General features: G+C 40.7%; 1 pseudogene; it reads right to left on the bottom strand.

Moving 5' to 3' along the window:
- Positions 1 to 6,395: 6,395 nt before the first annotated feature.
- LOC125393397 (rRNA 2'-O-methyltransferase fibrillarin pseudogene) lies at positions 6,396 to 15,603 on the bottom strand (annotated as a pseudogene).
- Positions 15,604 to 16,949: the final 1,346 nt, after the last annotated feature.

Raw genomic sequence — 16,949 nt, 5'->3', positions numbered from 1 at the left:
TTCATCAGTCTAACTACAGGGCAAATCAAAATCGGCCCCCCTCTCCTCTATTGCCCAGGGTCCTAGGTGGGGTCATCCTTTTGGATTCCTGGGAATTTCTCTAGAGCCAGGTTTCTGATACCCTATAGTGGCTCCCTCAATCCAGATACCTCTCAACTTGCTCTCATCTCTGTCCTTCCTCTATCTCGACCATCCCGTTCCCTCAAATTCTCCTCTACCCTTCCTCTCTCCACTCCTCTTCTCCTCTTACCCTCTTTTCTCCCCCCACCCATGCTCCCAACCCTGCCAGTCAATTCTGTTCATTTCCAGTTTCCAGGTAGGGCTACAAATGTTTTTCTTTGGGTTCACCTTATTACATAGCTTCTCTAGGATCATGAATTATAGACTCAATGTCCTTTGTTTATAGCTATCCACTTATGAATAAGAACATACCATATTCATTTTTTTGGGTCTGGGTTACCTCAATCAGGATAGCCTTTTCTAATTCCATCCATTTGCATGCAAAATTCAAGATGTCATTGTTTTTTTTACAGATGAGTAGTACTCTAATGTGTAGATGTGCCACATTTTCTTTATCCATTCTTCCATTGAGGAGTATCTAGGTTGTTTCCAGGTCCTGGCTATTACAAATAATGCTGCTATAAACATAGCTGAACAAATGCTTTTATTGCATGATTGAATATATTTTGGGTATATGCCAAGAGTGGTATTGCTGGATACTGGGATAGGTTGATTCCAAATTTTCTGAGAAACTGCCATACTGATTTCCAAAGTGGTTGTACAAGTTGGCATTCCCATCAGCAATAGATGAGTGTTGATAGATTTTTGTATATTGAACCAGTCCTGCATCTCTGGGATGAAGCCGACTTGATCATGGTGGGTGGTTTTTTTTTTTTTTTGATGTATTCTTGGATTTGGTTTGCCAGTATTTTATTGAATATTTTTGCATCCATGTTCATGAGTGAGATTGGTCTGTTATTTGCTTTCTTGGTTGAGTCTTTTGTGGTTTTTGTATCAAGGTAACTGTAGCCTCATAAAAAGAGTTTGACAATGTCCCTTCTGTTTCTATTATGTGAAACACTTTGAGGAGTATAAGTATTAGCTCCTCTTGAAAGTTCTGATAAAATTCTGCACTAAAACCATCTGGCCCTGGGCTTTTTTTTTTTTTTTTTTGATTGGAAAGTTTTTGATGACAGCTTCTATTTCCTTGCAGTTCATCAGTCTATTTACATTGCTCACCTGGTCTTGATTTAATTTTGCTATTTGGTATCTATCTCAAAAATTGTCCATTTCTTTAACATTTTCCAATTTTTTGGAGTACAGGTTTTTGTAGTATGACCTAATGAGTCTCTGAATTTCCTCACTATCTGTTGTTATGTCCTCCTTTTCATTTCTGATTTTGTTAATTTGAATGTTCTCTCTGTGCCTTTTGATTAGTTTGGATACGTGTTTGTCTATTGTTGATTGTCTCAAAGAACCACCTCTTTGTTTCACTGAGATGCTCGGCTTCTTATGTGAAGGCTGGGTATCAAGCTCAGGTCCCCATGTCTGTGTGGCAAGCACTTTGCTTAGCTGGCCATCTCCCCAGGCACTAGAATCACTTTTCAAATACATGAGTTTATTGAATTCCCCCAGCCTCTTATTTTTAGGCTTTCGTCGTGGGGAATGTCACAAAGACTGAATCAGGAAGAGAGGATTCAGCCATACTGTGCTGCTGATCCACTAGGATGGCACTGGGGAATTTAGGAAGAACTAACTCCTACCCTCACTGGGAAGTCCAGGATCAAGCCACTAGCATCCTGTATGTGCCTTCCTGCTGTGTCTACACTGTGCAGAGGAGTTGACCTTTCCTAAGGCTGTATTAACCCGGAGGATTTCTTCCTTGATGTGGATGTTCCTGGGATTTAGTTCCAGCATGTGAAACTCCGAGACCAATCTGATCATAGGAGGCAGTAAGACCCAGACACTGAATTTTGAGGACCTGGAATGCTTTGCAGGCACATTTCTTGGCATTGGCATGAAACCTCAGGTACTATCACAGTGCCCACCACTGACGTGTCTTGTTTCTCATCCATCATCAAGTATGGTTTCAAACATAACACAGAAATGACTTACTCGTTTAATGCAGAGTTCTCTAGTAAAGGAAGCACACAGGCAGGAAGTTTCCTGGTTGTTTTATGTTAGAGACAGAGGAAAGGCTTCTGTTTCAGCCTTTGTTTTGTAAAGTAGCATCTCCAAGTGAGCTTGCATGGCTACAACAGGATCCTTTGTGGTATTTGCAAATGTAAACCTGGATGAATGCCACCATTTGACTTCTGATTTAATAGGTATGAGGGAGGCAGAGCTCCAGACTCTGTTCCTAGTCACCCCCCCATTTCCCACCCCCTCACTTTTATCCCCATCTCCCCACTCCCCCACCCCCAATGCTCCATATGCATAGGTGGTGGTATATTGGGAAATTCTCACCGAAGGAAAGAACAGGATTACTGCAAATCTTTTAAGTCGAGATTTGAGGTAAACATAGAACTAGAGCCTCATCTATATTTCAAACCATGTTATCATAAAATTTTGAAGGGACTTGAAAACATTGCAGCCTTCACACATTCTTATTTTGACAGCGACTGGTATAGAACGAGCTGGAACCGGCTTGTACAACTTATGAAGAGAGGTTACTAAAAGTAGGAACAGGGCCATTCACTTACTAAAAGTATTTCCACCAGGACTAGGAGGATAGATTGAAATCATGGAACTGTCCCCCATGGGTCAACTGTTGTTTTAAATTTGTCTTCAACTTTACTATCTGCGGAAGGTGTATTAAACAGATGCTCTTGCCTCATTCTTTTATATATTCAATTGAGTCTAGTGCCAGAAACATTTGCTGCATACTCATTTCTATCTATTTCAAGAGTGTAAAGCAATCTCTTTCTTAACAGCCCCCAAATTTACAGTGTTATTTTCTTCTTTTGAGCTCATAATCTCTTTCCACATTTCCAAGTACTTTGACTCAAACATGGTGTGTGTGACTCTGTGTGTGTGTCTATGTGCATGTGTGTATCCATAGGGAGGTGTGTCTGTGTCTGTGAGCATGTTTGTGAACATGTGTGCATTTGTGTGTCTGTTCACATATGTAGGCACACATGTCAGTGCAAGTGCGTGTGTGTGGCTGTCATTGGTTAGTGCTGGGTATTGTCTGCCTTATGTTTTCAAACGTGATTCACTTTCCTACTTGTGCAATATTTAAAAAGAAAACCATTCAGCAGTCTGAGTTTTAATTCCTTTCCCCTGAAACCAATAAAAAAAATGATTCATCAAACAGTATTTCTGGGAGTTTTAGCCTAACAGCGCAATATCTCCAAGGATAACATTAAGAAAATAGAAAATAATCCAAGTTCAGACTTCTCAGCAAAAAGAGTTTTGAAATGAAAAGAACAGGCCTACCACTGGGTGCTGCCTGACAGACAAGACTCCTTCCCTGTGTTCCTGAAGCCCACTCACTCCAGTTGGCCAGCACCATCACCGACCAAATCCTGCCACAAAAACCAAAAGGTACTAATGAGGAAGACACCAGAAATAAGCTGGATCATAGGCAAAGACCAAGAGGAAGCACTTGATGTCAGCTAGGAACTTGCCATTGTTTGGAGAGAACATGAATACGGGAAAGTACAGATGCCTGCACAGTCGAGACCTGGTGTATATGCTAAATGCTATAAAATCATCTTTCTCTGATATATACTTTAAAGGTGGCATTGATTTCCAGGCAACTCTCCAGGGTTATTCTAACATTAAGGACTAAAAAAAAAATAAATATATAAAATAATAAAGCATGAGTCAGACGTTAATAAGCACTTCATTTTATATTATTATGATACTGTATCCACCAATGGGGAATTCATTTTACTAGTGAGGACAAGCAGCCCATACGTCCCCCAAAATTCACACTAACTTCCCATTGACACTGTTGTGTGATAAGAGGCAACAAGTGAGAAACCCCACAAAATACATGCACCCTGCCCTCCTTGGATGACCCATCACTGCTTCTGTCCACAAAGTCCATAACAAATGCTACACAGAAGGACAACTCTGCTACCTCTTTACAACAACCAGAAGTCGCGTAGAGTTTGGGAGACCAGTGAAGGCTAAGTAGACCTAACATCTTGTCATTTCTGAAGTTACTCTTCCTAGTTAACAAACTATAATCAACTTCACTTGTCACATAGGAAACTATGCTCAGTAGTGCCACATTCATCTGAACTGCATGGCGTTCAATAAAATCACAGAATTCTAGAACCAGCAACACTTGGGAAATGATTACATTTAACAGATACAACGTGGTGAGCATCTAACACCACGTAGTGAGCCAGGATTGTATTTGTTGCTGCATCTCTAGTAAACACCTGACAGTGAAATAAAAATAAATGCCACTGTTCCCTACCTTTAGGGGCCTCGTGGTGTACAAGGAAGATAAGTTCATGCAGAATAAAATCGCACCGAAATGTTACGATGCTTTCCAACCAGTTCAGGCTCAGGACACAATGACTGCTTGTTTTAGAGTTGTTTGCAGCTTGTGAGAGAGCTGAATTTGTGTTTCATAAGGAAGGATAAGTTGTCTGCTTTATAAGCACATCACTACATTTATTTATTTATTGTTTTGTTCATCCAGGTTTCTGGTCTTGGAATTCTTTTTCCCCAGTGGCCTTCTTTCCTCTATCTTTCCTCTGACCTCCTGACCGAACAGAACGTCAGGTGAATGGAGTACTGCATTTATAAAATCTGGATCATGGGCAGAGGGCTGCTGCTTGAAGACCTGATGTCTATCTGACTCTGATAAGGAGGGACAGGGGGTGCTTTTCAGTAGAGAGGCACAGTGACGATAGGGGTTCAAGACATCCTTGTCATAAGACCAAAGGGCTATTCACAGTAACTAGGAAATGGAAATAGTCTAAGCGCCCTTCAACTGATGGATAATGAAAACTCTGTGCGTATACACAATGAAATACTATTCAGCTGTAAAAAAAAAAAAGCCAAAAAAACAAAAATAACAAGAAAAGCCCAAATCATAAAGCTTGAAGATAAATGGATGAAACTAGAAAATGTTAGAGTGTGTAAGGTAACCCAAATCCAGACAAAAAAATGCTGGTATGTGTGGTTCCTAGCTTCAAATCTTTAAACCTAAGCCTAGATGAACAGCAGAAATCAGAAAGGTAAAAATAGACCATGGTCGGGGACCGGGAGGGCTCTGTCACCTCGGTTCAGTGGCCTCTGTTTTCTCTCTGGCTCTATATCAAGATAAAACCCAGGTTAGAAAGTTACCCGGGGCTCAAGTACACATGAAATAGGTTATTTAAGAGCATGCATTGCCTCATGTCGTAACTGGGCAACCCAGCTGTCGTCAGTGTTGGTGTCCGAGCCCGGTGTCAGTAGTGCCGTGGGGAACTGTGGGAAAGCAGTGGTAGAGGAAGACATGATGTCCAATCGCTTCTGGAAAACCTTCTCCGAGAGGACTTTGGTATTTCGAAATATTTTATTAAAAATGTAGCTCTATGAATCCCGGGGATGAAACAATTTGTCAAATGTCTGGCAGTAAGTCCAGCTGTGGTGATGACTACTCTGACCCACCCAGGTGGCCACTGCCCAGTTCATGCACTTCCTGCTTCCCCTTCCAGATCTCAGTAGAACATCCTTCACTGAGACAAAGGATTGTATTATGATTTAGGACCAGGGACTATCTCTCCGGACCCATTTTCTGACAGTCTCCTCTTGCCTCCTTGACACATGGATATTTCTGGCATCCCAGGCAGACTGTGCGTAGTTCAGACCTATCCTGTGCTCCTGCCCAGCTCTCTCATCTATGACTTGCTGGGACAAATCACAATCCTAGAGTTGTTCAGGTTTGAACAACAAAAATTCAACTAAAGTAGAGTGCTTTAAATATCTGAGCAACTATGTAGTGATATTTCATTTATATTTTAATAAATAATGCTTGCTTGAAGATCAGAGAGTAAAACAGTCACACTGATCAGCCTTACAGACCAGGCAGTGGTGACACATGCCTTTAATCCCAGTAGCCATACTAGTTTGCCAGAGAAACCAGGTGGTAGTGGTGCATGCCTTTAATCCCAGCACTGGAGAGTAATGCATGATGGGAGGAGACAATTCTCACACACAGTCTCATTCTGAGATTCCTGGAGGCAAGATCACCATTTCAGACGGAAGTAGAGGTAAGAGCCAGTGGCTGGCTGTTTTGCTTTTCTGACCTTCAGGTTGAACCCCAATCTCTGTCTCTGGGTTTTTTTTATTTTTTATTTTTTTTTAACAGATGAGTCTTTTAATAGAAAAAAAAATACGTGTGCAACAGTAGCAACACACATTTCTTGGAATCCAGAAAGCTCCGAGTTTCAGTTCTTCACCTTGGGAGGTGCTTATACACACCTACAACCACAGCATGGTCCCGTTCATAGGTCTCAAGCGTCAGCTGCTCCTGGGACTTCGTATTCTCCTGCTGCATCTTCTTCACTTCAGATCAAACACAGCTTCTGCCGAGGCTGTGGAGTCAATGCAGTTCGCCTTAATGGAAATCACAAAGTGTCCTCCATTCCTCAGGAAGATGTGGGCATTCAGGGCCACAATCCGGGTTTGGTCTGGCTGTGCCACTTCGGCAAAGATCACATCCACCATGGCGACAAGCATGCGGTATTTGTGTGGTGTCGGGCATCTTCAATCACAGAAATAATGTTGGTCCTCTTCTTGGCCAAGTTGATGAGGTCACGACCAGACCAGTGGGAGAACTCAACTGCATAGACCAGACCATCCGGGCCAACGATATCAGAGATGTGAGAGACAGTGGTGCCTGAGGCTGCCCCAAGGTAGAGCACCCTGGCCCCTAACTTGATTTGGATCTGGTCTATGCCACCCAGGATTGCTGCTGCCAGCTTGGAACGGAAGGGGTTCCAGTCTCGGTATTCAATTTTGTCATCTCCCTCTGAAATAGAGCCTCTCTTCTCCCCATACACAGACTCTCTGGGGATCAGATTCTTTCTGACAAGGGCATCCTTCTTTCCGCAACAGATAAAGACGCCTTCATGCCGATGTGGTTCCACCATCACATTCTTCCCTGACTGGTTTCCTCTCCTGCCTCCCCGACCACCACCTCGACCCCGGCCGCCCCCAGACTGGAAGCCTCCACCTCGTCCACCACCTCCTCCACGTCCTAGTCCCCTGAAGCCTCCACCTCGACCTCGACCTCCACCAAAGCCTCCTCAACCCCCGCCAAAGACTCTTCTACCGCCTCTGTCACCACCAAAGCATCCTCTGCCACCAAAGCTACCCCCTCGGGGACTGAAACCTGGCGCGACTCCGGCTGTCAGCTGCGTGGCTTACTCCACGAGTCTCAGACTCTCTGGGTTTTTATTAAATGTACTACACAAGTATGTGTTATTTTCATTTGTTTTCTCTTTTTTTTTTAGTTTAATAGAATGAATTAAATCAACCTCTCTGAATATTATCATTAACATAAGATTACCTAAAAAATCAAATGGAATATTACACTTGGGAGGATGGAGGCCATCAAGTATGAGCAGTTTCTTAATATATGAGTGATAGTCTATGAAATCACTGTGGTAACTTTTCAGACTCTTCGTGAAAGGAGTTCACAGTTATTTAACTCATTTCTTTCATTACCTTCAACCTCGATATCTGCTCCCCTCCATCTCTCAACCTTCAGCCCTACTGTACGGGTTGGAAAGTCAGGCAAATCTACTGCCCCACTTATAGGTAAATATAAATGTAATATACTTATTTACTTAAAGAAAATAGCTACAGTTGTATCAATTTATATGTTACTGAGCTGTTATATGTTAAATGCTCTGTTCCATAAACCATTCATTTTTAAGACTCTTAAGTCCTTTGTCTTCTTGGCCACTCCTTTTGTGGGAAAATTAGTAGTTTATCAAGGACCTTTGACATTCTCAGGGCATCACAGCACATCTTGGGAATATGCCCCTGTTTATGACACGAACTTTCCATTTTTTCAAACATCTGTTCCACCATTGACTCATGTTCATTTTGAAACAAATTAAATAATTAGAATTACTAAAATATCTTATTAATTTGTGTGCTAAGTGTTTCCTCTCGTAATGACTTAATATAAACAAAGGTAGAGAGACTGGGAAGAAAGTAGTTAGTGTTGCAGAATATTTGTCCACTCTGTAACGATGTATCTTTGCCAAGTTGCCTTCTGATTGGTTTAATAAAAAGCAAATGGTCAATAGGTGGGCAAGAAGTTAGGCAGGACTTCCAGAGACAAAGAGGGCTTTGGGAAGAAGAAAGGCAAAGAAGCTGGGAGACATGAGGAAGAAACAGGAGGTACAAGATGGAAGAGAGGTAACACCATGTGACAGAATATAGATTAATATAAATAGGTTAATGTAAGTTATGAGACAAGCCTAAGCTAAAGGCCAAACTTTCATAATTAATAATAAGTATCCATGTCATTACTTAACTAATTTGTGGGACAGAGAAACAGCCATTACAAGTTAGTATAAGCAAAGTTCAGTGAACTGCAGAGAATCTAGTTCCAGTTGAGATTCTCTACCTATCATACAGTAAACAACTTCTTTGGTTGCTATTATTATAACATTGACCCACATAAATGGATGTGAGTTTTGTCTGATGCTGGAATCATATTATAACTGTATAAGTACTGTTCTAAATTATTTAATTTTTAGTGAAATTAATATTTTACTTGAAAACTGTATACATATTTGTTGTGCAAACTGAAACATACATGAAGTACTTCTGATATCTTTCATTTACCAATATACTGTTTATTTAGCTTTGTTCAACAAAGTACTACAGGATCAAGGCCAGGGCTCTGAAAGTTGTTGGATGAACCTGAGTGTGCACTTTCTATTAGATGTGTTAGAACCCGCATTATCAGAGTCTAATTTCCACCCACTTCCCACCAAGACTGGAGAGAGCTTTTTGTGCAATGATATATATTTTACATTAGCTCTCTTCTTTAAACGCAAGCACTCAGATATTATATATGGAAACACAAACTCTCTTCTGTAATTGGGTCAGAAACAATCATCTTCTCTACCTCCCATGAACAAGAGATTATGCACTAACTGTAGGCACGGTACTAAAATTGTGTTGCATTCTTACACATGAAAGGACATAACCACTGAGCCTTTCAATTTTCATCCAAGCAAAATATCCCATGGGTAAACGAAAGACATGCCTTTCACATATCCAGTTCCCATAACATGAGTTTTAAAAATATCTATTAATTAAAGTATTAAGAGAATACTAAGATTTGTGATCAGGCTGCATAAACCTTAAGCATTTTCTTAAAACATTTGACCTTGTTTTAAAATAGAATTTCTCTTAAAAATTACTTAATTTCTCCAGGAAAAAAAAAATGTTCCCCTCCCACTATGACTTTCTTTTTTTTTCAGGAAAGTCCTTTGCTTTGAGAACGCGGGATCTCCGATGCTCTCATGCCCCCTGGTAAGTTCACTGTCCAATTACCTATCATCGCCCAGCTGTGATTCACGCCCTGCACTGAGATTTAATGCCTAAAAAAAAGTTCACATCCAAACAGTTCAAATGAAACAGGTCAAAGGATCTGGCACAGATAATTCTGTGCACACAGATGTTCAGCAGAGGCAGTTGGGTAACCAATATGGAAGCATCACGTGTTTAAACTTTCAGGCAGTGCAACCATTAATGACAGAGATGTCATTAGACAATGTTCATCATCTGTCTGCTCTGGCCTGCAGCATTTAAGTCACTGTAAGGTTATTTATCTTTCTCCATGTGGTTGCTTTTCCAGTGACATCACGGTTTTACCAAGTCATAACTGCCACAGGTTGCTCTTGAGACACAGAAGATGGAAACTCAGGATGGAAAAAACTGAATAACCAGACTGTCACAATGTTCTTCTAATGGGTCCTAGCCATCACTCCTAGTTTGCTGCAATACTATAAAAATGTGAATTGAAAGTCAGCATCCATCCCACCAAAAGAAATTTGTTTTAGAAGCCAAAGGCTCATCCTAGAGCTGTGGATGTCAAGAGGGAAAAAAAGCAAGAGGAGGAAATAGAACAAAGCAAAGGAAATATTCAAACTGATCCCAGAGGAAGGCTATGTCAAATGAATGTAAAGTCAGAGTTCAACAGAGCTACTTAGTAACAGAAATCAAAGGAAAGTTTCCCATCAGAGATCATGCATCTTATCTGAGCTCTGGCCACATAATGGGGGCTCTCATAAACCTTCAACAAATGGTCACCTTGAGAATATTAGCTTCCATCTCCTACATTTAACCGCTGAGCAACATCACTGACTGAAGTTCCCCTGCTGTGGTAGATGTGAAGACTGGGCAGACATCTGTTCTGAACTCTACCTTCCACGTAGCCAGAAGAGGAGACAAGAAAGGGGCATAAATAAGAATGGCATGGGGCAACTTGAATAGGAAGCAGCAAGTACTATGAGAGCTCAGAACTGGGAGGAAAGTGCCCACTATAGCACGAACAGGGCAGGGACATCTACAAAGTAAACTATGGGGTAAGGAGGAGGTGGCGTCATCTCAACTGGGTAATTCACTGGATGACCTCTAGTGTTTTCCTCCAGTGACCCTGTGAAATTTCTTCATGGTAATATTGGTAAAAGTAGATCATAACGTCAAGGATACTTGATAGGGGACTAATGTACTTCAATAGGAAAGCATGGATCCTTATAAGCCATCTGTAATCTACAGGTGACTAGTTGCCTACAGTTATGCATATTCAGAAAAGCAAAATTAGCAACTCAGTTTTTCAGTTGCTGGTTACATTTTAAGCACTCAGTAGTCATGGATGATTAATAGCTGCCATATCTGGCAGAATGGGTACAGAACATTGGTGTAGGAGGGTCATCTGTCTATGTGTTACTTTCATTGGTCAAATTTAAAAAAACTGCCTTGACTTTTGATAGGACAGCTTAGATAGGCGGAGTAGACAGAACAGAATGCTGGGAGAAAGAAAGCAGAGTCAGGAGATGCCATTGCTCTCCTCTACAAGACGGACGCTGGTTAGACTCATGCCGGTAAGCCACAGTCAAGTGGCGATACAGATTATTAGAAATGGGTTAAAAGAATATGTAATTATGAGTTAGCCAATAAGAGATTAGAACTAATGGGCCAGGCAGTGTTTAAATGAATACAGTTTTCCATGTAATTATTTTGGATAAAGCTAGTCGGGAGCCAGGCAGCAGGAGCGGCCCGCCACTCCTCATTACTACAGAACATTCAGTCTTTACTAAAAGTTTTCATGTGTAGCACTAAGGAAATTCATATCAAAATTGTAAAGAGTGTATGTCAATAATTACCAACTGCTGCAAATTATATTCACATTTGATCTCAAAACCACAACAAGGATGGTGGAGGGGCAGGAATGTGGCTCAGAGGATAAGCATGGGTGGTAGCTGCATGTGCCTGATGCCAGGATTTCCATCCCCATAGAGAGGGGAGATGCTACAGCTGCACTGCATACCCCACACCCCTACTGTGAGACAGGGCAGAGATGGGAGAATGGCTTAAAATCTCCTGCACCAGCCAGCAGGGAGCTCCATAGCACTGTAACAGACACAAGAGAGACCCTGCCTCACACAGGTAGCGTGAAACAACTACATCTCCTTAAAGCTGCCCTCTGCTATCCACACATGCACTACTGTGGCACATTGTACCTACAGAGACACACATAAACTAGAAGATTTTGTAAAAAAATACAGTAAAATAAAAGTAAGTTTTAAAAGGAAGGTAACAGAAGCTGAGGAAAAAAATGTACTGATTATATTATGTAACAAAATTTAACATGATTAAGAACAAATTTTGATTTTTTTTTTTCAAAAAATGCTTTCGATCATTTAGTTAATTAGTTGAGACAGGGTTGTAGCCCTGGCTGGCCTAGAATTTGTTACGAGGACCAGCCTGGCTTCAAACTCACAGAGATCTATCTGCATGCCTCCTCCTCCTGGGGTCTGGGATTAAAGGCATGCACCAACATGTCTGGCAGTGTTTATTTACTTTTGACAATATTTTGGAAGTAGGAGAAACAAATACTTCAGGAGTAAAGAAGATTGAATCATGATAAGAAAATATAATAGCAGAAAGAAAAAATGCAAAATGAGTAAGAAAATAGAAGGGGCAATAAAATATACTTGTCAGAAGTAATATTTTCTTCAAGTGGAAATAATAGAAACTTAGAAAGCTCTGGGGGTACAGGAGGCATGTTTTCTGAAACCATTATCCACATTATCTAATTCTCTGGATGTATCTAAATCATTCACAGAAAGATCACTTCCTTGTATAATTTCTTCAGTATGTGAAAAGTGCTTGTTGTAAATTTGTTGGCTTATTTTTTTAATTCATAGAATATTTATGTGTAATTTTAATGCTCTACTGAAACCCCAACGTTATAAATCATAGCTGTAAAGTCCCACGGGATTAAGATATGTTGTCACAGATCTGTAGAAATAGTCTCAGTGATTCATAGCAAAATGCAACCACCTGAAACCCAGCAAGAGTTTCCTTCTGGGAGTCCAAGGAAGACATAATCATTTGCCTCATTTATGTCTTCATCATAATTAAAAGAAACTGTGAAGGCACAGTCTAGGAACAAAGAATGTTTTACACAACAAAAGTTGTGTCCTGGACCTCTGACATTTATAAATCAGTGAGGTGTGACCTGAAATTGTCATTAAAAAACCAGCAGATTGTCTCTTTTGAAAACTGTACTAAACTTCTTTTAAATTGAAGAAAAAGAAATATAGCCATGAAGAAGGAATAATTCAACACTAAAATCTAGGAACATAGTTCATGCTTTTTAATTAATGGGTGTGAGCCTCCCTACAACCTGTGTTTACAAAGGTCACACTCTTTCAGCTGCTTGAATGAGGGGCAGCACTGTGTTCTGAGGCACAACACTATAAAGAAAAAACTGTGATGGCCAATTCTTATGAACGTCCTTTCATGAGGAGATGTTCTCACGTGTAAAAGTGGCCCCTTAGAGATTATCAGGAAGGAAGAGTGGCTCATGAGGAATTAGGAATGGAAATCTCCCTGAGTTCAAGGAGAGGAGGGCAAATATCGCTGCCATTACATATCCAATACTTGAACAGTGTCCTGTTTCCAAAGCTCTCTTTTGAAACTGTTGTCTATTAATTCTTGCACTAGTAACATCTGAAAAACACCTTCTCTCTTCTACAGGTAGAGAGATTGAGGCTTGATGATACACATGGGGGAGCCCAGTTGACTGAACTAAGAATTAAGGACATTAGGATCCTACACAGTGGCATCTCGTGTTGGCAGAAGCATCTTTCTGGCATCTTCCTTTGGCCCCCAGCATGTATAGATACCCACACGCCACACTGAAGAATTCCCTGGAGGAAGCCGCAGTGGTTAGATTAACAGCGAAGCCTAAATATTTGCTGGATTAATCCCAGAGATGCTGTGACTGTGTGTCATAGGAGCCTAATTTAGCCCATTTGCTGGAACATTTTTGCACTATTTTAAATCTCACACAACTAAAAATGCATCATTTTCTCTTAACTAGGATTTTTTAATGTTTGAAATGTTAAAAAATGTTTAATTCATTCAAAAAAATCTCTAAGCTTTCTAGCAAATTTCATTCTTGGGCTTTTCATTACAAATCACCTCTCTTGCTTGTGAGGCCCTTTTGCCTTAACACCAATCCTCAATCGTCTCTCACTGTAGTGACATTTCTTGGTTTTTCTTCTTTCTTAAAACATAGATTGGGGCTGGAGAGATAACTCAGAGGTTAAGAGCATTGCCTGCTCTTCCAAAGGTCTTGAGTTCAATTCCCAGCAACCACATGGTGGCTCACAACCATCTGTAATGAGGTCTGGTATCCTCTTCTGGCCTGCAGGCATACACACAGACAGAATATTGTATACATAATAAATAAAAAATATTAAGAAAAAACATAGATTTAATTGTTCTGTAACAACCTGCTTCTGTAAATTCTTATTGTGGGTAATTTTTCTAGGGCTTATCTATAGCTGAGGTCTATATTGGCACTTCCCTAACCACTACTCCAACTCAAACTAGTTTGGGCCAGTGAAGACACCTTAGTGCATCTCAGAGTTCAAGAACAGGCAGGCGTCTGTTCTTTATGAAGCCTCACGCTAGCGTGAAATGCCAGCTGCTTCCCTTCCGTCTCGCTTGACTCTCATTCTGCTTCTAGCCAGTTCCATCTCAGTCTCTTTGCTTTGCTCTCTCTAGAGACTTGTTGCCACATGACAGTGGCAGCTCCACCTTGGCATAGTGATTCCGAGTCTGTGGTCTCTACCCCGGCCCCACAAGTGAAGTCCATCCTTCACTTCTTAACAGGACTAGCGTTGGTAAATAAGAGCCTAGCAAACCATTAACATTTAGACTTGGCCAAAAGAAAATGGGGCCTTGGAACTCCTCAAGTGCGGTGGGCCACCGCCTATGCTCTCTCCCAGGGCTCTGGAGATTTCCAGTGGCTGAGGCCTCTTTCCAACACCAGAGAGAGAGCCATAAATCAGACTTTCCTTGGAACCATGTTAAGAGGACCGGAGCCGTTACTGGCTTTGTTTATTCTCTGCAAAGACCTTTCCAGCCCAAGTTGTTAAGGGATATTACTTCTGGATTCAAACAGAATGACCTCTGTCAACTGTTTTTCAGGCGCTCAACATGAAAAGCAAAAATCATCTTGAAGTAACATTGTTTGCCAGAAGTACTTACAATTTGAGACCTCATTTCAACATTATCACTGTTTTGAACTGCTCAGTCAGGCTATAACCTGATACATATGACAATGCAGATCTCTAGACTACCCATGAGCACTGACATCTACCTGACAGATTCCCAAAGTGAAGATCTGTTCGTATCAGTCATGACTGGCACCCCCTCAGGTGATGAAAATTCTTTCCTCCTCAAAGGCAGCTTGTCTGGTGGGTTTCTCAAAGAAGTTATGGTCACTGACTCATCACTACTAGGCACTTTCTTAGGAGCTCCATAGCCTACATGTTTGTAACAGAAACATTCATATACAGACGGCAGATGATATACATTTTATTATGTTTCTAAATGAAGGAAGTTGAAAAGATGGTGACATTGCAACGTCATGTTTTCTTTTAGAAAAAAGGCTCTGGGCTGGTGAGAATGCTCAGTGGACAACAACACTTTCTGTCAATGTTGGGGGATCACAGTTAGAACCCCAGAGCCTACATGGTAGGAGAGAATCAACTCTTGCATGTAGGTAGGCCTCTGACCTCCATATTGTGCTCCCACAAGCTCCAAATATTTAAAATAAAACTTCCCTTAAATCTCTGCCTCATAACGAGGTTGAAGTATTAAGGCCAATGAATCAATCATGCAGTACCACAACTCTATGAATGCACAGAAACTGGGCCTTTCTTCCAGCACAGTGCAGGATGACATCCTTTAAAAACCAGTGTGTCACCTTCCAAAGGTTGACTCTCAAATAAGATTTAATATTGCCAATAATATCTAACTATAAGAGAAAGCCATTTAATCACGTCTCCACACAGCCAACATACCTGTCAGAATGCTGTAAATCATGATTCCGAGAAAGACTGTGAAGCCACAACTTCCTGCCTATCCTTTGTTCAATATATGAATGACTTGTACTCACAGTGAACTACACTACTTGGGCTTTCTTGATTACTGTTCATGAGCACAGAACATTACTATCTCAATAGCATGCAATGCTCAATTAGTTACTGAAATTAGTTAAGTGTCAATGAATGAGGCAAATAACACATACACATATCAATATATATGCATGTGTGTGTGTGTGTGTGTGTGGCTCTGCCTGTGTTGCTTAAATTCATATTTATATATAATGAGGACAGATTATCTATGAGAATGAATAGGTACAAATATATAAAATAAACACTAACCACAAAGCAAATTTAGGTAACAACAAGTTACTTGTCCGTAAGTGGTGAGCTATAGAGAAATGTTGGGTTCAAGCTAATTGGACTCTACAGTGCAAACCTATTGAGTTCCTCTTCCTCAACTGTGAAGTTTAGATTGGATATTCCAGTTCCTATTCATAAACCTTAATTTTCCGAAATATCAAGGATGCTCAAATGCCCGAGTTACACACCCTATATCATTTCTTCAGTAATAAAAGTCATTCCACCTTCATTTTAATTTTAAGGCCTTAGGACTTTTATGTGGTTAGAAAACTGTCTGAGTGATAATAAAACTTGCAGCATAGCTGTCTTTAACAGTTTATGCTTCCCCTAAGCATCACTACTAACCATGACTAACCCTCGCAAATTAATTTAATTTCTTAGAATGAAGTCTCACAAAATACAGGGCAGAGTCATTCCCATGAAGACAAGCCAGATTTCTCTGCTCACTGCTCCTGAGGCTGCGGCCTCATCTGGGGACAGTTAGCATTCCAGAGCTCAATGGCCTGGCTAATTCTTATTACTCAGGGGTAGTAAACTTTCACTTTGCTCTTTAGAATGCTTTCTATCTGATCACGATTTACATCCCCCTTTTACTTTCTTATCTTACTAATAACTTACTTTCAGACATTAAAAGGAAGCACAAAAGACTTTCTGACGGTGACCAGGAGGAGAAAGGAAGGAAAGTAGACAAAGAGGGTCATTTTTAATTTTCCCGTTTTAAGCATTTATGATTTTCATTTTAAGGATATCTTTTGGAAACCAAGCATATTGTCTAGATGGTGCAGAACTGGGTGAGGGGTTACGGAGAAGCATCCTGTAACTGCATAATAATGAAATTAGAAAACACTTTGTGCCTTCCGACTCTCAATAATACACCCAACACAAAATTGATGGGGTGAAACAGGGCCCCCTGATCCAGAAGAAGGCAGTGAGTTGTCTACATTGTAATGACTGTGATCGAGTTACCTACCCACAGAAAAAACG

The sequence above is a fragment of the Myodes glareolus genome, chromosome 23, assembly GCF_982192425.1.
Source record: "Myodes glareolus chromosome 23, mMyoGla1.1, whole genome shotgun sequence".
Lineage (NCBI taxonomy): Eukaryota > Metazoa > Chordata > Mammalia > Rodentia > Cricetidae > Myodes > Myodes glareolus.
This window is presented reverse-complemented; position numbering and strand designations above follow the sequence as displayed.